Source organism: Thermobia domestica, chromosome 10, assembly GCF_964235325.1.
Source record: "Thermobia domestica chromosome 10, izTheDome1.hap1.1, whole genome shotgun sequence".
Classification (NCBI taxonomy): Eukaryota; Metazoa; Arthropoda; class Insecta; order Zygentoma; family Lepismatidae; genus Thermobia; species Thermobia domestica.
This window is the reverse complement of record NC_137463.1, coordinates 210,472,799-210,496,220: the sequence shown is the minus strand read 5'-3', so window position 1 is coordinate 210,496,220 and position 23,422 is coordinate 210,472,799.

Here is a 23,422-nt window from a genome sequence, read left to right as displayed (position 1 = left end):
ACTCATAAAGTCAAACAGACATATCTATCTATTGTTCCACCAAAGTCTCACTATTTCTTCTGTACATGTACCCTGAGCATCCCCGCTTTCTGGTAAACTGGCTAGGATGAGCATCTTTGGTACTACACAAGGTCCGGGTTCAATTCCTGGTGGGAGAGTGAAATGAAATTTCTAGTTTTGCGTACATGGTTATATCCATTAGGTTAAAGTACACTGAGAAAAATCTGTTCTCTGGACGGCGGTATATTGTACAAATATACGGAATCCTCTTGCTTACTACAGAAATCAATACGGAGCATGCGTTATCCGTATGCTATATAGGCACTGCCCTTAGATGTTACATCATGCCGTTGCAACATGTCTGAAATCTAACTGTCTTCCTTATATTACATACATATATGTATGTTACCTTCGTCAGCTATATGTTATATATGCCCATTTGTATGTGAGATTCTGACCACCTATATTGTTTCATACGAAAAGTACTTATAGATGGAACACTTATTCAGAAAGAATTAGAAAACATACGTTTTCAGTTACACGTTTGCTGTGTTAAAAACCTACAGGGTATATTGTTAGGGTATGAGGCTTGAGCAATACTTCAGAGCAGATGTATTTTAGTATTAGAACTGTACTAGAAAAAGCGAGAGAGAGAAGAAGAAATGAGAATGGTTGTTATGTAGTTATGAAGATATCAGGGCGTTCGAGGTAGATGGAGTCGATGTTGGAAGAACCATCTCGAACTCCAGTTTAATTCAATTTTATTTTTATACAAATATTCGATTTTAGTCCTTTGTAGTGTGATACAAATTATTCCTGAGTGTATGGTAATAATAGCTATTAATATTTACAATGTTCATAGCTGAATAACAACTAGTTTAACACGTGCGATTTCGGGCAATATGTATGCGCCATTTTCGTTTACAAACTATAGTGTATATCAATTTGCTTAATACAATTTTCTACTTTTTAACAATTTATAGTGTAATAGACGACATGGCTCATAGCTGCGGCATCTAATATATTCAACCGCAATAGTGGTTCTAGAACAAGAACAACAACAAGATGAAGATATAAAGTTAGTTCTTTATGGAATTTAGAGAGATATCACGTTATTTGTTGTTATTTCGGAGTTTGTTGCAGAATAATGTTGTAAAGTGATTAACAGAGTTAGGTGAGAGAAAAGGGATATAATTAGTCAAGAGATGTGATGGTATTCACAGAATATGTTATTGAAGAAGTGTGAAATAAAGAGTATCGTGAAAAGTACATGTTATTCTATTTGATTAGTGAACAGGAATGTCAGAAGCTTTAAAGAAGAAGTTTATAGAGAACTAATTTAGGCAAGAGTTTACCTTAACAAATTCTATTAGAAATAGCTCAACATTTACAAATGTAACATATGATTTTACGTACGCCATGTACATTTTTTCTCAGTGTAGATAGATGATCAGTAAAGGTGAGCAATACTGAAAAAAATAATGGAGTATGTTTAGTACAAGGGGTCCAGAAGCACGTAAAAAACACAAAATTTACAGGAGAAATGAATGATGCAAGTACTTAGACGTAACATAACGTAACCAAATCTAACCTAACCTAACATAAACTAACCTAAACTAACCTGAACTAACCTAAACTAACCTAATATTGGTAGAAATAAGCGAAATACTATCACTTTTTGGAAAATTATGCGGGACCTCTACATTAATATAACATAAACTAAACTAATCTAACCTAACTTAAACTAACGTAACCTAACCTAAACTAACATAACCTACCCTAAACTAAGCAAATGTGAACAGAAATTACCAAAATTGTAACATTTTTTAGAGAAAATAGCTGAACCCCTTCTGCTAAACATAGGCCGAAATAATGGACTAAGAATGTGGAAGGAGACAGGAGAACCAAAGAAAACAGACGGACACGATGTTCTACCACAAAGAAACTAATTTGGTCTGGGATTAAACGAGGGACTCCTAGCATCAGGTGTGAGCGATCTACCACTGAGCTACTCCTTTGAAATTGGAACCCACTACGGTAGTTTTAGTTTCATCATAAACTGTAGATCCACATCTCATATAACCTTAGTGCCGAAAAGGAACGCTAAACTTCAGTAACAACAGAAACAATAGCAACATCTCGCCTAGGCAATCTTTCTTCATGTTAACCGGCAGCAACTTTCATTGTCAATAAATCACTTTGCATGAAGACATTTCCTATATCTTTCCATCTTCTGGTGTCTATAGTGAAGAATTGTTCTTATTCACCAATGATCATTTCTTATCATAATATGACCAAATCACTGCCATTTCATCGTCTTTATTTCCATATTTCCTGTCATCTTACTGATACATGGGACTCTTTTTCTTATTTCAGCAACAAATTCTTAGGTCACATTTCTCCATGGTTCTATGAATAGTGTTCTGATGATGAAGGTACGATTTTGTTTATTTTGTTTGTTTGCTGAAATGTAGCGTTCCTGTTTAGCACCTAGGCTATATGAGACGTAGACCTATAGTTTAACCCTTTCACTGTGGAACGCGACGGAAAAAAATTTCCCTGACCTGCGAATGTCGATTAAAGTCGACATGTTAAAATTTGTCTGTATCTTGGTTTTGTCGATTGTAGTCGCCAAAGGTTTTCTGTGTGATTTCTATTGTTTATCGAAAACAATAGAACACAAACAAAAATGAACGGTACAACTTTGGCGACTACTCTCGACAAAGCCAAGATACGGACAAACAAATTTTAACACGTCGACTATAGTCGACATTCGCATGTTAAGGAAATTTGGTTCTGTCGACAAAAGTCGACTTCCTCTGTGAAAGGGTTAAGGTGGAATCCGAACTACCGTAATAAGCTTAATGTTCCCTCACCAAGGATCAAACGCAAACCGCATATATAAAATGTGTGCGTGTTGATCATTAAACCAGCTGGTAATTCATGAGTTTGTTGGTGTCCATGAGTTCGATCCGCAAACAGATTATGGGCGTCGTTAGCGGGCGGGGGTTAGGGGGATTCGTCCCCCCAGATTTTAGTCAAGTGCATGTAAAGAAACTATACTATGTGTGTATATATAACTTTTGTCGGAAAGAGGATTTTGATTTTGATTCATCCGACCTCCCCAGATTTAAAAAGCTACGACGCCCGTGAACAGATATAATATGCTCATTGAGAAATGTTACTTCTAATACATAGGGTATATAACATTTTCATTTCTAACGTATATTTGTTCGCTCCAAATACACTCTGGTCAAGTTTAATGCTTCAATGCTAGATTTTCGAGGGATACTTGGGCTCAGTCGCATAGCGCCCATCTCTCGTGCAAAGGGTTCTTGGTTCGATTTCAGGCCACGTGATTTTGTGATAGATAATATTGGTGGGTTTCCTCGTGGTTCTCCTTTTCCTCCTACATTGTCGCTCCACCAATTATTCCGTAATCCTTCATTTGCATTAATCATCCGTCTTCTTCAGTCTACAGGAATAGCCGTAGCACGTTAAGACACTAATTTCATTTTCTACCTATTTTGACATTAACCCGCATCAGGTACCATGGGGTCAAATTTGACCCCAGTGTTCTTTCCAGTGCTGTAACTTTTAAAACATTCGAAATAGCGTCAAGCCTTTTTTTGTATTTTCACTTTGGTTTCAGACATGAATTATGCTTAGTACACACTTGACCTCGGGTTTACCTAACGAGAGTTATTTGTTAGTATAAGTGTTTGGGGTCAAAATTGACCCCATGGTACCTCTTGTGTTCAAAATTCATTTTTATGACTTATGTCCTATGTCAACCAAAATAATGGTAGATAATAATAATAATAATAATAAGTATAATATTATTAATAATAATAATAATCCTTTTTTATAATTATTACAATCGCGATTTGGACAGTTTCTTGAATATGGGATCATATTGAGTCTAATATATTATCCTGGAATATGGGCTGTTTTCTTCCTGGTCTTGGCTACATTGCAACACCTGGAATTGGCAACGCTAGCATCAGTAGACACATTGGACCTTATGCAGAGTCGTTCTGACGCGTGATTAGTGCCATACTAAAGAGTTCGACTGACATTTGTTTCCTGCAGTAGTCAGGCGTTTAGTATGTCGCTAAACATACATCAAAACGACTCTGCATAAGGCGGATTGTTATCAAGCGGAAGTAAACAAAACGACATAATGGCGAGACAAAAGCTATCTGTTGAAGCAAAGTTGGTCTATTTGGAGGAGCTCAACAGTGACGAAGACGGTATTCAGGATAGCTTGAGCTGGGATGAGAGTGACGAAGAATTCAACGTTGTGGTTGATTCGCAGAGTGAGGGAAGTGCAAATGGGTCTGAGTGCAAGGAAGAAAACGGTAGTGATGTGACTCCAGCAAACCCCACAGGAACTGAAGAAAGTCATCGAGAGCTGTGGTATAAGGATAACAAGCAATCCTTCACAACCAAGTGGTACAGAGCTAGACCCTATATGGAAAGCTCGGGCGGTGTTACATGTGTCCACGAGCGAAGGACAACAAACACGCCACATTCTGCATCAAGTACAGCAATTTTGTGAGCAAACAGCATAACACGAGTCTTGTAAAGTGCGACGTATGCAAGAACGATTAAACAGAAATACAAAGGAACAATTACAAAAATAACGAATATTCTTATTCTAATGTGCAATGTGCTAAAGATGAGTGTACATAAAACATTTATAGTAAAAAATAACACACGAATATTAAAACATAATGAAAACGTTGTTCACATTCTTTAATAAAGATGTGTAGATAAAGAAACATAATTTCAGAGGTAATATTATTTGTATAGTTGTGTTTTGTAAGTGGGGTCAAATTTGACCCCATGGTACCTTTAGTGTAATTTTTTTCGTGGTACCAGACGAGGGTTAATTTTTAATAATGTCATTTATAGCAGGATTTCTCAACTTCTTCTATTGGGGTACCACCAAACCATATTAATTAATTTAAATACTAAGGGTAAAACCTCTCCATTAAAATAAAACTGAAGATTAATAAGATGTAAACAAGAATAATTAAATTGATTATACTGAATATAAATGAAGCAACAACACCCAAATAAAATACAAAAGAAGCAACATACAAATATTAAATATATATATATATATATATATATATATATATATATATATATATATATATATATATATGTAAACGCTAATTGATGTCCAAGTCGTCATACTTATACCATCTAATGCAGTGATACTTATTTTTTCCTAGTTATTCTTTTCTGTTTTTTTTGTAAGTAATATCCTGACTAGTGCTTCTCACATGGATTCAGCACTAAAAGATACAGAGAAAAAGAGAGTGTTTAGTGGCAGACCGTATACAGGGTGGGAGATAAGTGAGGCTAAAGTGCGAAAATAGAACGTAGAAAGTGTCAAGGTAAGCGAGGTATTCTGGAAGAGTCAGGGTATTTAAAATTTCAAGAAAAGTTATGGAATTCTCAGAATTCCTGCTACTAGTCAGGGAGATTTCAAGCTTTCGAAAGCATAAGTGCCGTTGTGTAACAGCGTGGACATTTTTAATCATAACATTCGTCATCGCATCCTTGCAGTATCAAACATGTTATTTCAAAGACAATTTTCTGTTGCTCCTTTAACCTGTCATTTGGAACCGACAGTAGTTGACGGAATAATAAAAAAAATATTTGAAAGAAAGTTCTGTTAGCATTTGATTCAACAGATATAGGAATGCATATATTGTAAAACTAGTTGAATATACACATGCTTCGCACAGGGACTGTATTTGGAAGTCAACGCCTGTGGGAGTATCACCATTGATCGCAGCGACCGCGAAAACTATGGATTTGGTACTAATATCGGTCATTTTGGGCTACTTTTTTACATGTCTCGGTATCCACCCCCCGCTGACTCCCGGCCCGCATACTTGCAATTCATCCCTAATGGAAGTGTCACCATTGATTTCAGCGACCGCGAAAATATGAATTCGACACTAATAGCTCAAGTGGTAGAGCGTTGGCTTCGCATTCGGGAGGTCATGGCTTCGAAAGCCGCTGCCTACCATCGTGACAGGTTTTCCAGGCTTTCCCTCAGTCCTACCAGGCAAATGCCGGGGTGGCATCTACTAAACAGGCCCTAGCCGATACCTTCCCAAATCCTTTCCATTGTTAATGTTGTTGGATATTCAATGTAAAATGGCCTCTGAGCTGTATCTGTTGATTGTTAAATAAATAAATATCGGTCATTTTCTACTACTTTTATATGTCCCGGTAAACTCCCCCCTGAGACGCCCCTGGTTCGAATTTCAACAAAAACGTTTAACTCTGGTCTGGACCCTGGACCAAGGTATTCGTGACTAAAATTTGGTAACTCTCAGTTAATTTGTCTGGTTCCCAAGCCGGTTCCGATAACGCCCCCCTGAGACCCCACTGTTTCAAATTTAAAAAAAGCGCTTCGTCTTGATCTGGGGCCTGGGTCAAGGTACCCCTGACCAAAATTTGGTAACTCTCGGTCCACTCGTCTGGTCCCCAGGCCGCACACAGACAGACAAACACACAAACAAACTCTTTATTTTATTTATATTAGAAGATAGTTTACAAGACAGTATTGAGTATGTACTTTTTATAATAATTGAGGTCATAACGAAAGGAAAATTATTATATTTGAATAAACAGGAGAAGGACGTAAATATTGCAAAATTTTTTCAATACTTTTTTTTTATTATTTTGCTCGAAATTTCTTCATAGTTTGTTATTAAAATACTTGCCAACTATATCCTCATTTTATTGTCCTAACAAACCAATATATATTGATAGTAAAGTAGTTTAGATTGATCGAGCTCCTGGGCCTTAAGAATTTCATGTCACTCCCCCCTCCCCGTTACGAAATCCTGGCTAAACGAACCAATATATGTTCCAGTAAAATAGTTTAGAGTGATCGAGCCCCTTTTGTGATAACCACAGTATTTCATGTCACGGACCCCCCCCCCTCACGAAATCCTGGCTACGTACCTGCTTGGTATGTATCTCAAAATGATCAATTGTACTATATTTTCTCTTAAATCTAACGCGCCTTTCATATGGGAGACCTAAGTTCAATTCCCAGCGGGAGCTCATGTGGTTCGAATCCTATATTAAAGTGTAGATCCACGTCTCATATGAGGTGTTCCAAAAAAAAAAAAAATGGGAGAACGCGACGGATGCCACGCCACATTTTGTTGGCTCCAGCACAATGTATTAATGTAGTAGTCTATAATCAGCATTTTAATAAAAATGTTCATTTCTGAGTACGCTGAAGTTGATTATTAACACACTTGGCGGGTTTGCCCTTGTCTCTTTTATGGATAAAAAAATCTTTGAACATTAATATTTATAAAGATATTTCGAGGGTTTGTCTTTCTCTTTCTCATACAGCCTCGCTGCTGAACGGAACGCTAAACTCAACCGACCTAATCTAACCTGTTTCTCTGACTTTGGAGAGGTGCAACTATTTAATACTCAGGGCGTCACAATTCTGTAAATACATAGTGCGTTCAGTGAGTTCCGGGATTACCTTGAAATAATATACTTAAAGATGCCAGAAAAAAAATATTACCACCCACGCCTCACATTCGCAGTGCAGGTCGTAGAAGCTCTGCAATATTTAAAGAAAATCGTCTGCTGGAATGCTGTTCTGCACCGCCGACACATTTCCTTGAATCGAAGAAATATTCTCAAAACACTCCCTCCTGAACGCAGGTTTGAGCTTAGGAAAGAGTATGAAAAGTCCCCTAACAAGAAACAGCTTCCCTAATTATCCTATTGAAACTTTTTATAGAGCGCTGTGTAGGCTAAGGAAGAGGCTTTCAAACAGTGGTACGTTTGTTCGAATGTAGCCAACAAGAGGGGAATAATAGAGACAAAAATGGGAATCCAAAATTTTCCACAAAAATCGAGAATTTTCTGTAGCTGGCAACACTGCTACCGGACAGACGCAAGCTATCTTAAAATAAACACTGGCACAACACAAATATATCCTACAAGTATCATGTCGATATTTAAGAAACGAAGCTTCTAATAAAAAAAAAAAATAGATTACGGTAAACAGAAAAATAGGGGAAAACTAGAAAAATCAAGGGTCAGAACCTAAATACGAATTTTTCGTTCACCCCTTACTTACCCCTTGTAACGATCTGTACCCGCTTTTGTTCAGTAAAGACCAATGTTCAACTGGCGTAAGTTGACTTGCGCTCCGACGCATAGGTACGGATTTATAAACAAAAATGTCAAAAATGTAGATTTCTTGCCCAAATATAGGGATATTTTAATTTCCCTAGTTGGCAACACTGCGCACAGGCCGGTCCAATTGGTGTAAACTCTTAACAACGAAGGAAGCTACAAGAGAAAAAGAAGAAAAGAAAATTCGAAATTCGAAAATTCTCGAATTTTTGAATTTGGGCTGAAATTTGAGCAGGAAATTCGACATCCAGAAGAAAGAGAAACTAATATGATAAACTATGGTTCAACCATATTTGGTCAAAAAGAAATTATCCCGATATCTTAATTAGTGTCCACATGGAGAGCGGATTAAATAAGTGACACACCCGTGTGTGCCACTTTGACCACCTGGGTTCGACAGGGTTATATGGAGTATTCAAGGACTGTGACCCTTTCTTTGGGCAAAAACTTATGTTAAAAAAGGAAAGAAAAAGAAACAAAGGAAACATGCGCCAGCGATGTGTTTGATTCTCTGTTGTCGATTAGCGTCAAGAAACTCACGCACACGGTTAACATTTTTTTCACTTCGGCTGCTCACAGGTCTACCGGTACGAGAATTGTCTTCTAAGGACTCACAACCATTTGAACATACTTTGCTTCGACTAAGACAATCATGTCCATATGCGGTCTGCATCATTCTGTATGTTTAAGCAGCGGATCTATCATATTTAATACAAAACGTGGCTACAGCACGTTGCTTCATTCTCTCATCGCTGACAACGCATAAAGAAACACAACGAATAAAAAAGGAGACGAAGTTGCTGAACAGTGTTGTAGTCGATGACTTTCTCTGGCTACGACCGGTTCGACTAGAGCATGGCGAAAGGAAGGGATGATTTTGGAAACAAAATTGATATTTCTTTTCTGGTCATCGTTAAGTATATTATTTGGAGGTAGACCCGAAACTTATTGAATGTATTTCGTATACAGACATTCCTTCTCTAAGACAGTTTTGGATAACGTGTTTTAATGGATTTGCTTTATCAAAACTCCTTTATATATTCGGAAGATTCATTAAAGATTTCTCTGGACAACAAGAGATGGTCTCTGACGTTTTTTTATCACATGCAGAGGGACATTTCAGTTCCTACTTTGGTACTACTGTTACCAACCACGGTCACTCTGTTTTACACCATTAATTAAATTGCCACTATAGATGCACCGAAAAAAAAACTTGACACGTGAGTAGTGGCAACATCCCTGCGAGCTGTCAGAGACCTTTTCTTGCTCGCTCCCCTACAGTTGTAGTAAATATAGAAGACTAAAATGTCACATGTATATTCATACATACCTGTATAGGTTACGAGGAAAATTTCATCTTTTAACTCCTAACATTTTCTGTGTTACATCACAGGGCACTAAAGTAAAAGAAAGTGTAAAGATGGATCCCGAGCCGTGATCAATTCTGTATTTTAGAGGCCGCACACCAAAGAAAATATTTAAGGAGACAAAAGTGACTTATGAAGAGGAAGCTCTGTAATATGGTGTTGTTCACTGCTACACTGTGGTATCCTCAATTCAAGTGTGTTCGGACTTCCGTAGATACGGTCCCCATTCCAGTGCGACTCCTGTCCATTATTAGCGAAGACACATTGAAAAAGTGGAAGTTTCCATCTTGGAGGATCGCCGCATATCCATTTGTCAACTAGCTGAAGAAACCAAGATCAGTGTGGCGTATGTAAGAAAAAAAGCATGGACATTTGCACATACATAAGGCGTCTGCCTAATGGATTCCTCCGCTACTGACATCTTTTCAAATGCAGGAATGAGTCACTTGCTTCCAGGAATTTTTGGCCCTATACCACGAAAACCAGGAGAACTTTACTGAAAGATTAACAACTCAGGATAAAACATGGGTTCAACACTATGATCCAGAGACTAGGGCCAGGTCAAATCAATAGAGGCTCACTTACCAACTCCAAAGAAGGTCCGTGTCCAATCCACAGCGGGAGAGGTCATATTGACAGTTTTTGGGACTATCATGGAGTAACGACGATGTATTTTCGGGCAGAGAACACGACAATTACTGAGCCATTCTATGTTTCACTGCTGCATAAATTAAGGGATTCTGTCAAAATAAGAGGCGAGGAATGCTGATGAAAGGTTCCCGTATCCTTCTAGACAAGGCTCCAACTCATAACTTGAAAATTGCTAATACCTTCTTGCGGGTATGAAAGCCTTCCCAATACCCCGTACTCTCCTGCCCTTATTCCATTTGACTTTAATTTCTTCCCAATCATGAAGTCATTTTTGAAGATAAAGCATTTCCAAGACGATGAAATATTCATCTCTGAAGTCGAGTCATGGCTTCGAGAACATTTTGTGGACTTATGCAAAGATTTCCACAAGCGTATAAGCGACATGAAAAGTATGTAGTCATTGAAAGTACTAATGTCTGTATCAAATTCCGTTAATCTCAGTCGCCGGTAAATAGGTTAGGAGAATTCTTTAATGAAACCTCCTCCTATTTACACTGTTTCTCCGCTCGCGTGGGAGACAAAAAGTTTCAAAAACTGTCTGAAATTTGGCACATGGTCCACCACCCCTAAATTTTGATGCAGGTACGACCACCTCACTTAAATTTTGGAAGTTGCCAAATCTAGAACTTTGGCATGGTAGTGTAGGACCAAGGTATGTATCTCTGTAACTGGGTGGTCTATCTTGTTCTCTCTTATGAGTAAAAATTGTCAAAAATATAAATTTCCGAGGTTTTAAACCTATTTTATACAATAGATAGTTGATAACTCTGAATATTTTTTAAAGTATTGCGTAAGTATATACATTTATACTTCTAGCTTTATATTGCTGAACGTATATTCAAAATAGTACATCATATTGTGCAATTATACAATTTTGATTTTTTAAAAAGTGCTAAATTAAGGGCTTGACAAATGGGGTGGAGATGTGAAAGAATTATAAATTTCAAAATAAATGCTGAGTTTTATCATTTTTGTCCAGTATACGTATTTTAACTTAGGCCTGTCTATACAGTTTGATTATCAATATAACGTTAACTGTGAGCGGTAGATATATCCTAAATATTAACATGGTGAAAAGCACAGATTTATACGCATTCAGAACTGAAATATTACAATTATATTCAGATGTTTAAGGTCATAAGAACAAAAAGTCACAAGTTCAAGCTTTTTTGTCACATGGGGAACAATCAAGATGAAGTAAACATTGAATTGGCGCATTAAGCACTGAACCCATTTTTCACGGCGCCTTGATTCCGATCACTTCTCATCTCAGAATGAACGTTCACAGATTAAGTGGTGAGGGGCAGTTTTGCAAGAGCTTCAGAGAGATCTAAAGAGACGGAAGAGGTTGAAACATCATTTTTGCCATCTTCTGTGTTTGCTGAATCGTCTTTCTTCCAAAATATTTTTTCATCACTGGGGCATTGGCAGATACTTTCGTCGTTTCACATCCTCTGATGTTGTTTCCATTGCGACTTGGACCTTCTGTATTTCTGTATTTGCCGTCTTTGACGATGCATTGCTGTTTAGTGTATCTTGCTTTCAGTTTAATGTCCCGCGCATCATTAGCAATACTAACTCTAGAGGGAAGTTACATGGTTTAGAAATTAAAGCTTAATCGCTGTAAACTAATGTAGGGCCGGATTAAGGGGGTTTATGGGGGCTGTAGTCCCGGGCTACCGATCAAAATCTCAACTGGCTGTCTAAAAAGAATCATACAAAATACAATTATCATCATAAGATAAAATATGACCAAAAATGTGGTTCTTCGTTTGTTACATCCACCGTCTTAATAAATTAACATGAATCAGTTTTAAAAAGATGATCGAATATAGTGCATTAGAATTTTGAATCATATTTTCTCGATGAATAGAAGTGTTTTGCAATCTCGTAATTATAGAATATCCAGTCCCAGTCCAGTACAAAAATTAAATCATTGCGTAGATGCACAATATGTTATGTTCTTTTTATGTCAACAAGTTTCGTCTGTTTATAAAATCTGCTATGTGGAGTTGGGTAGAATTTTTGAAGTATTCATTTCTTTTATTTATTACATTTATATAATAGGATATATATATATATATATATATATATATATATATATATATAGAGAGAGAGAGAGAGAGAGAGAGAGAGAGAGAGAGAGATATAGATATAGATAGATAGATAGATAGATAGATAGATAGATATAGATATAGATAGATATATTGCATTTGCAAAGTTCCATTAGATATAATATCATCTAATGCATGGCATGGTTGATGTCATAGAATTACGTATATTCTCTTAACTTTCCTTTAACTTACGTATATTCCTTTCCACTTTCCTATGCACAAATGTTATGAAAAAAAGTTATGTTGCTTTTTGTGGAGGTCTCTGATCAATTGGCCCTCACATCGTGAGTTGAATGCGAATGGAGATAAGGTGTGGGTACATACAATATACTACTTGGTTGTGGCAGTTCAGTTCCATCGTGAACTTGTGTAAGGACAGAGTAAACATGGGACCTCCACAGAGCGTTATAAGGGCGTGTATGCTGTACGAGTTCAAACTGGCGTCAAACGCCGCTGCAGCGAGGCGGAAGATACGTCAGGCCTTTGGTGAGAGTGTCGTGACTACGCGGACAGTGCAGCGGTGGTTTAACAAGTTTAAGGATGGTTACGGAACACTCGAAGACTCCCACGTACAGAAAGACCAACACATGCACAAAATGAAGATCTTCAGGCAGAAATGCAGGCGAATAGTAGCCCGACATGTGAGGAACTGGGACTACAATTCAGTGTAAATAAAGAAACCATTCAGCAGCACCTTCAGCAACTTGGGAAGCATTACAAGGTGAGTCGATGGGTCCACATGATTTCACTCTGGGCCAGAAAGCAACGCGAGCAGACACCTGTCTTTCTTTGGTGTCTCGTCTGAAGAAGGAGAAATTTCTGCACAGGGTGTGATGAGAAGTGGGTCCTGTACGAAGCTCTACGGCGCCGTCATCATTGGTTAGCATCCCATGAACCGGTTCCAATACAGTCGAAACCAGCACTGCAAAAAAAGAAGGTCCTCCTGTGTGTTTGGTGGACGGCTTGCGGCATCGTACATCGGGAACTGCTACCAGCTGGTCACAACATCAATGCAACTGTTTACTGTCAGCAGTTGAGTCGTGTTCAAGAAAACCTCAAGACTCTGGAACCAACACTTCTGAATCGCAAAGGGGTCCTCCTGTTACAGAACAAACCCCACGTGGCTAGAATGACCCGGGATACCATTCTACGCCTTGAATGGGAAACACTATTGCATCCATCATACTCCCCGGACATTGCACCGTTCGATTATCACCTGTTCCATTCCTTGGATAATCACCTTAGAGGACGCCAGTTCAAATCCCTAGTAGAAGTGCAAAATGTACTTGATACCTTCTTTACTTCACGGTCCATCAATTTCTACCATGTAGGAATGCACGTTAGCAGAAGGTCGTCGGTGCTGATGGGGACTATTTTTGATCTTCCAGGTACGTCTTAGGTGACGCATCGATGTTCGAAGGTGATGGGTGAAAAAGCGACAGAACTTTCTTGGTTACCTTTATAGAACAGAAATGTATTGGGCGAAGTCAGCAGGGGCCACATATTTTTTCTAGCCCCGGGCCTCCAGATGGGTTAATCTGGCCCTGAACTAAAGGAAGAAAGATTACCTATAAGAATTAGAACATTAGGTAACTTTAATTCTCTTAGTTTGAAGCAAGAAAAGTTTAGATTTTACTTATGTAACTTCCCTGAAGGGCAGTCATCGTTCATTAGAAAGAGTTACTTCACTACAACGAGTTCTAAATATTCATAGTACATAAGTAGAAACAATCTAGCAATAGCTGAATTCAGTGATGCTAGGTCCACAAGTTAAAATTTACCCCAGGAATGCTCGAAAATTCCCTTTTAAAGATAAAATTTCCCTAATTTTTGTTCTATATATATATCCCTCGTTTCACTGTATCTCCACAACATACATTTGTGTAATTCGGCGGTGTTCGTGACAACATCCCTTAATGTGGTTTTCAGAAGAGGAAGTGAAAATTTTACACTTTACACTGCTCACACATAGTTACACTTCACTACAAATATCCTATACAATTTCAAGGTATTTAATTTTTCACTTTTCTCAATGTGTAAACCCAGACCATATGTGTAGTTGGCCCTTTACAATCCGCTGAAACTCCTTCCCGATTTTGAAGCCAGAAAAAGTATCACGGTCACTTACGTGGAAGAGTCTTCCTTCCCTTTGTTTTTATATTTTTGCTCTCTTCTTAAGTTTTAGTTCTGCACGCTACAAGTATTTGTTTCAACTATTGAAGGATGGAATAAAAATAAAGGGAAAAAATAATCAGTTATTGATATCTCAAGCTAGAAATCCTCTGTTTTAAGTCTTTGTACCGCCCCTCTTTTCTCAGTACCACCCCTACTTATAACGAAATACTTTAGTTTGTATAATATTTACCTGTACCGTGGGCAAAAAGTGCTCATAAATATGTAATATACTTAGTAGAATGTTCATTTTAAATTAACAGAAAAGAAGAATGTTTTTAATATATGTAAGAGATTATTATGGGATAGTTGTGACTATGTACATGTTATGTGTTGACCTAGTCAGGAGAATTTATGTATTTTACGGTTTTAAAAAGAATATTTAAGACATATCAAGCAATAAAGGTGAGACTAATGATCTTTGAATATCTGAGTTGATTCTTGCATAAAGAAAAGTAATTATCGCTTCGTAACTTATATTTTACAAGACGAACCAGGTTAACGACGCTTTTCTATAGAGTCGTTATAAAAATTTGGTTTACCAAACCCGGGACCTTTGAAAATTCAGTTCCCGAAGAAGGAAAGTAGGGCTGAATTTACTTGGATATTACCATTTATGAATACGAACTTAACCGTATTACGAAGCGGTAAGGTCATCAAAAGAAAAATGGATAGTGAAATAGTGCAACAGGAATCTAATACCAGTAATCCAGGTGAAATTAGTGCAACACCAAGTTTGTCATCTGAGGATCGACTTTTGTTAGCTGTGCAGCGACAAATTATGCAAATGACGACTGAGATAAAACAAACCATGGAACAGAAGCTCAATGAATCTAACACAAACATGGAACAGAAGTTCTATGAAGCTAACCAGACCATGGAACAGAAGATAGAATTGAAATTCAACGAAGCTAACAAGACCATGGAACAGAAGTTCTATGAAGCTAACCAGACCATGGAACAGAAGATAGAACTGAAGTTCTATGAAGCTAACCAGACCATGGAAAAGAAGATAGAACTGAAATTTAACGAAGCTAGCAAGCAGTATGAAGAATTAAGTAAACGAATAGAACGGATAGAACTGAAATCAGACGATACGAAACAAACAATCGTCCAGGTGATGAACGACATATCCTCGCAGTTTGAAGAGAAGTTAAAAAGGTTAGCCGATGAGTGTCAAGAAAAGCACGATCATCAAAATCATGAAATCTGTGCTGTAAAAAAGGATTTAACGTTAATAGAATCTTCCGTTAAACATCAAAAGATCCAGTTGGCTACTATGCAGGAAGAAATTAAAACGTTACAGGCTAGAGATAACATTTATCGCAATAATCTGGGCAGTGATCGCTTCGAGTTTCCCCAATCACCGGATATAAATACGCCTTCGCCGGAATCTGAGGAGGATATTATATTAGAGGAAAATTGTCCGAAGATCACTGATGAACGAAATATAAATGGTATCATGACACAGCACGCTACGGACCGGAACAATCACACCACAAGAACAAGGAGTGAGAAAAGAAAGGTAAAGTTAAGTGTCAAGATGAGCGAAATCAAAGCCATGAGTAAATTTAGTGGTAAGTGCAATGAAAATGCTAGTTCTTTCTTAGAGAAATTCCAAGACGAATGCAATATAATGTCTATCGACCGATCACAATACATGAAATTAATACCCCACGTATTACTCCCACCTTGTTCCTTATGGTTTAAGGCAATACGTGATCACATTAGTACATATGAGGAATTTAAAGCGGCATTGATCGCGAATTACGAAAATGACTTTTTGCTGGCAAACAGAGATGCCACTCTTAGAAATCAACATTTCAATCCTCGATTGCACAAATCTATTGTAGAGTTTGTTGTAAATGTCTATAATGAATTAAAGGTTGTTAATCCCTTGCAATCGGAATCAAGAATAATTGCATCGATTCGCAATTTGCTTCCATTTAAATTACAGCAGATCTTATTTTCCACACAGTGTATGAGTTTCAGTCATTTATTAATGCTTGTACAATGCTACGAAACTCAATACCATGCTATGAATCTAACACAATCAGGAATGGGTAAAAATAAGAATAATTCAGATCATTTGGTCCCTGTTCGGAATTTGAATATCCGAAGTGTGAATAATAATGAACCGAACCTAAGACGAGTATACTCTAGCAATCAAAATGAACAAAATAGACAAGGCTATGTAGGGAATCCGCCTAACCTAATCAACCGAAGTAGACACAAAAATAATAGAAATACATGTCGAAATCCTAGAGATGCTACCAATCCTATGTATAGACATAATCATTGTTCACGAGATGGTACTTCGTATCCAAATTCAAATCACGATGAAAGACATGTACAACCTAATGTAGAACCTAACCACGATTGTGCGGTACAATGCACTTTATTAGATTCATATGCCAGTGCGAATGTAACATGATTACCGTTAACGAAATTAGGTTAAACCCATGTTGGTTATAGATTCTTGTGAATTTTCGTTTTAAAGTTTGTGTTAATATTAATAATGAAAACGATGGTTATAAATATTTGAAATGCATCTAATTAAAGAGTTAGTAGCACCCAACATTCTTGATCAAATAAATAAGAATGAAAAATAACAATAATAATGAAAAATGTGTTTATTTAATAACAAAAAGGTGTCTTTTGTTTCTGTAAAATAAATTTATTTACTTCCATTTGATTATTCAAACGTAGGTTATGTTTAATTTTTATTCTTTCTTATTAATGTGAAGAATCATAATTCAATTTATAATTAGTTAAAGGCAAAAATTATTATATATCAGATTGATTTGTGTTTAATTATCAAAGATTATGTTAAGAATAAGATCCATTCTATAAAATCAATTATTCCATGACTACCTTGAGTGAAATTCTTCTTTATTTTGGACATCTTAGTGCTACTATGTATACATTACAATTGCAACATCTAACTTATTTGTTATACAATGCGCCCGAAAAGAACAAATATTATTTGTCACATCATCGTTTGTAATAATGATCGAAACTAGTAATCTTGATAATTTGTGTTTCACCCTCGTTAATTATATTTCTAAGCGACGATGTTTTTAATGATAAAGAATAAATAATAATGTAATAAAAGAGAAATATTAATGAAATCAAAGATTTATTGTAAATGTATTTATGTGAATGATAATAACTAATATTTTATATATATATGAGGGTTAACCAAAAAGTAAGGAAGATATATACGAGGTGTGATCAAAATATAAAGAACATATGTAATGTACGAACATTAATCTAATCAGACCAGTGGTTCTTGAATATAAAAGCCAAGCCTACTCATGACTTTTATATTCAGTCCCTTTGTCGGGCGACATTTTCTATAACGAAATACTTTAGTTTGTATAATATTTACCTGTACCGTGGGCAAAAGGTGCTCATAAATATGTAATATACTTAGTAGAATGTTCATTTTAAATTAACAGAAAAGAAGAATGTTTTTAATATATGTAAGAGATTATTATGGGATAGTTGTGACTATGTACATGTTATGTGTTGACCTAGTCAGGAGAATTTATGTATTTTACGGTTTTAAAAAGAATATTTAAGACATATCAAGCAATAAAGGTGAGACTAATGATCTTTGAATATCTGAGTTGATTCTTGCATAAAGAAAAGTAATTATCGCTTCGTAACTTATATTTTACAAGACGAACCAGGTTAACGACGCTTTTCTATAGAGTCGTTATATACTCTGGGCCAATGGACAAAAGTCTAGTCGCTTGAATCTTTTGACAGGGCGGAACACCCTTTATTTTTTATGAGCTTGATGATTATTTCTTTCTACTACGGTAATGCCGCCCGAAGCAATAGCAACATGTGCAGCTTTGGTCCATTCCCAGAAATTTGGTAATGACATCCACAAGCCAGGTTCAACGTAACATTTGTTGAAAAGTTAAATTTCCCTAGTTTTATCTCATATTCTTAAAATCTTCATGTTTCCTTTTTTTTTTTTCTAAATCTCCCTATGCCGCGGGAGATTTCCCTCAAACTAGCATCATGAGAAAGATGCAATTCTGAAATTCATCTAATGCTAATTTGTTGGATCAGCTTACTAACAAAAACTTTATTTGAGATAAGATCAGACTCAATGTCATATCTTTACAAAGTGGTTTATGTACACTCATGTCCAAAATTATTGTCGCATGTCTATAAATATGTTGTTGTAGGAATATAATTTGATAACGAATTCGCCAGGTATTTCTTATAATGTTAGTTTGTGTGTGATCGGCAAAGACATATATGTGGAAAATTTCGTGTCAAAAGAGCAGTAAATAAGAACAATAAAACGAAAATAAAACTTTCTTGTCCATTTGGCAACATTTTGTTTTACTCACTCTAATTTTCGTATTTACAATTCTTTCCTATGAAATTTACCACAAATATACATTTCCCGATTGTACACATAGTATCAGTATTAAGAGTATCCTGCAAAATCATTATCAAATTATATTCTTACAGGAAGACAGTTATAGATATGCGACAATAATTTTGGACATGAATGTACATTTTTTTCTGTGGAGGATTCCCGGTTCGATCACTTGTGAGGAGGGTACCTGCCTTGGACATAAACCCGAGTAGTGGTTCGTACCCCATTTTGAAGTCCCATCTCACAAACCTTAATGCTGAAAATGAACCTTTAATTCCATTAATAGAAACCAATCCCAATGACACATACATAGCCGAGCCGTTGACTATCCCTATTACATCATGAAATTTGTGTTTGTAACCATATGAATAGAAAGATATATAATCTACAAGTATTCAATGGTAGTAGTTTTTCATCTTATTACATAAAACTTAGTAACTGACCATATCAAAAACTCAAAACAGAACTTGAGTTACGTAATGTTACCACTTTTTATAAATGAATCACTGTATCTGACTAATATTGAACAATGTTTGTGAAAAAGATCTAAACAAAATACTAAGTAAGTTAGCAGAATCCTGCGATAGTGGACGACAGTTAAAAAAAAAATCCAATGGCGAGAAGCTCTTTTTTATAATTCCAATTTCAATACTTCTGTATTATTATTAATGCCCATGAGCGCCTAACTTTAGCGGTATCCTTCAGCGAAACCAAAAATATATGTGGTTATACGCTCCAAAGCACTTCTACTATTAACGATATTTTCATCATAAACAACTGGAGGGTAACCAAAATGATTATTGTATATCTAAACGAAGAAAAAGATGACTTAACCAAGAATGTATTTCACGGTTACAGCTTCTTTTTTTTCTTTGTTCATGGAAACGCTAGCGTCCAATATATAAAGGATTATCAGTGTACATCAGTAAATGAGTCAATTCATTCACACGCTAACATATAGTCATAATAGGTTCATATACAACATATTATACACAAAATATATTTGTAAAGATGTGAAAAGTCGCTAGCGGACTATTGTGGTTATATTCAATTCTAGGTGGTTGGATTGGAGTTTAGTGTCCGTTTCAGAAGCAAGACTATAGGAAACGTGAATCTGTAGCTTACGGTGTGATCCGAACCACAAAAGCATTCCTCGGAAATCGAATCACCTCTCCCACACCAAAGTTATGTACGCTAACCGTGTAGCCATGAGAAAGCTCAGTTCTAGATGGGAAAGCTCAAACATACTGTGATATAATTCAAACTTATGTATATCAAATTTTATATTTTTCTGTAAATGTATATTTTTTGTATTACAAAAGAAAAGAACTGCTAAGCTCGTTTCCTGGAAAGTCAGAAATACAAAAGGTGTAAATAATTAGAGAAAGCCTCAAAACATTACACGAAAATAAGCGAATAGAAAATAAACGAAGTGAAGACCAAGACCGTTGAGTATATAAACAGTCTCCAAAATGGACAAAAGTTCTTTCTCATCTGGTAGTAGTCTAGTGATACATTGGTATTCAGAAATTCACGGAGGCTCATACTGTAGTACTTTCTGGTTTAGAATGTGTCAGGACGGCGTTCAGTAACCAGGACATGTTAATCTCAATTCTGTAAGGTATACCTTTTGTTAAGTATACGTTATGCTCAAATTAAAGTTGTTCTTAGAAATGCAGAGGTCTTCCGCAATTTTCATAGTAAAATATTAAGATTCTAATAGTTCATGTTTGTTAATGTTTATATGTCGCTCTTGCGATTGTAAGGTGTCAATAAATTCATTAGTGTAGGCAATATTTTGTCCTTTTGTGTTTTCTTCATTAAGTTGTCATAAAGTACATCAGAATTCTAGTATTTCACTATGGTACTATAAATAAAAGTCTGTATTCAAATTAACTATTAGGTCAATTGAATATACATCTACATATCTTATTTTTACCGAAACAGTACTATACTGCTTCAGATTTCTCCTTGAACTGTAGATCTCATTCTATATAGCATCTCTCCTCACTGCTAGAGTTAAATACAAAACAACCAATCAATCAACAAGTTTAAGGAGGAATAATCTTTTTAAAAAATCCACTCGCATTATACACTTCTAGTGAGTTCTCTCGTTACTATATGGGGGCCGCGGTAGCTCAGTGGTAGAGCGTTCACCTCTGGGGCTTGGGGTCCCGGGTTCGATTCCAGCCCCCGCCAAGTGAACTTTGTGGTGGACAAACACCGTGAGCGTGGGTTTTCTCGGGGTTCTCCTGTTTCCTCCCACTTTCTTCATTCCACTATTTCACTCATTACTCATCATCCCCGTCTCCCTTAGCCTAACCGGCATAACCGTGGGACATAAAACTCAAAAATTTCATTTCATTTTTCTCGTCACTATATGGTTAGTGTACGTGTGTTTGGCGTTGGAGAATAGGGTTCGATTCCCAGTGGAAGAACAACTGGTTCAGATCCCACATTATGCTGTAAGGTCACGTTTCATATAGTCTAGATGTTGCAAGGGAGCAAAATTCATCAATAAACCAACCAATCATTGTCTAAATGAGTTACAAACTTCAGAGATCGAGTACAACTAAATTAAGACTCAAGGACTGATACAGACAACCCGTGATTTATAATTTTTATTATTATTTACTTACTAATAAAATTACACAGAACTGAGTCTATTTATCTTGGAAAGGAACTTCAATGGTTAGTTAGTTTAACGTTAAGTTTCATCGCCTCTGACATGGAAATCATGGGTTTTATTCTCTGTGAGAATACAATATCTTGTTTAAATTCTACATCAAACAATAGGTTCATGTGAACACGTTAACTAGGCAGTAGTTAACGCGTGAACTTTCTGCGCGTGTAGACTCACGTTTGATTCCTAGTAGGAATATTTGTCACTTATACAAACTCGAGTATTAGAACAGGTTTCACTTTAAACAAGATTTGTTTTTAATTATTATTTTATACTTTATTTGCTCCATTACAATTGTTGATTGGTATTTGCTCAGTAGGTCTCTCTTTCCGTTTCATACAGCCTCGGAGCTGGAAGGAAAATTAAAGACCAATCCGAGCAACCAATTGATACTGTTTAATAGAATTTCCGTGGTGATTTTTTTTTATAAGTATAAACATTCAGAATCTTTAAGAACTTAAAATTACATGCATATTTCGGTGAGAAGTCGGAACAAGGTCTAGATATTATAGCTATCACTTCAATACATTACTTGTGAAACTGAGGCAAAACGTGAAAAAATAGTAAACAGAATGGCTGGCTGGCCACGGGCTTATGACCTACCTACTATTGTGTCCCGATGTATGCTTTTGATTTCGTTTATCTTGATTAATTGGCTGACGTTCAGCCTGCCTTTCCAGCGCTGAAATTATGAGATGTATACCTACTGATTTTGGAATCGGAACAACCGTAACGGATTAAGATTTCAAAGCTGTCCAATCAGGAATTGAACCTGGCACCCCTCGCACCAAAAATGTGCACCCAAACCAATTAGACTAATGAGTAGGGCTTGACTAAGCTTACTATTACACCTAGTTTAGCGACTCATGATTATGCCTTAAGGCTAAGAGAGACGGTGATGATGAACACAATGATGGAAGATAGGAAGAGCAGGGAAACGAGAAAACCCAAGGAAAATACACGAACATGGATTTGCCCACCACAAAATATTAATAGTAAACAGAACGGCATAATATTCTCCTTTACCTATACTATCCTATAAAAGAGTAGAAATAGAGTGACTCGCATTCGCCCAAGCCTTACTACTATATATATTAATGGGAAATTTGGAGAAAATACTCCCATTGTCGCGGAAGTGTAGTACGTATAAGGAAGAACTTTTGGAAATATCCATTCTAAAGGAGTAAAGAGAGATCCAAAATTCCTCCAAGAATAGCATACCTCACGAATCACTGGCGTTAGAGAGGTGAAACACAGCATATGAATTCTTCATTAAAAATAAGGGAAAGCAGGCTTCAGTGTTTTCAAATATTCCGCTTCAAAAAGGGGAAAGGAGAACATTTACGAAATGCTCAAATGTTCCTTTGTTTAATCAGAAATATTACAAAGTGAGAATTTACTTAGGTTGGAGAACTGAAACTCAGTATATATATAGACTTTATTTAAAAATAAAGAAACACCTATTTCAACTTTCTGAAAATTCAGCGTCTAAGGAGAAAGAGAGAACAGTTTCGACCATATTGAAATTTCTCTTTATTTATTCATGAAGTGCCAAATATAGGATTTGCTTAAGTTGGAGATGTAAAATTTGGTACATAAACTTGTATATAAAGATAAAAGGATCGTTTAAAAGTTTATTGTTTACCACCATTACCTTTTACGGAACAACATGATTTTATTTAAATGGATTTTCCATTTATAAGTTTCATATGTTTTCAGACAAATGAATTTTTTTAAAGAAAATTTAGCTTCATTAAGCAAATATAGCTAAAAAAGTTTAACATTAGAAAGGAAAGCCATAAAATAACTTTTTCCATCTATTATACAG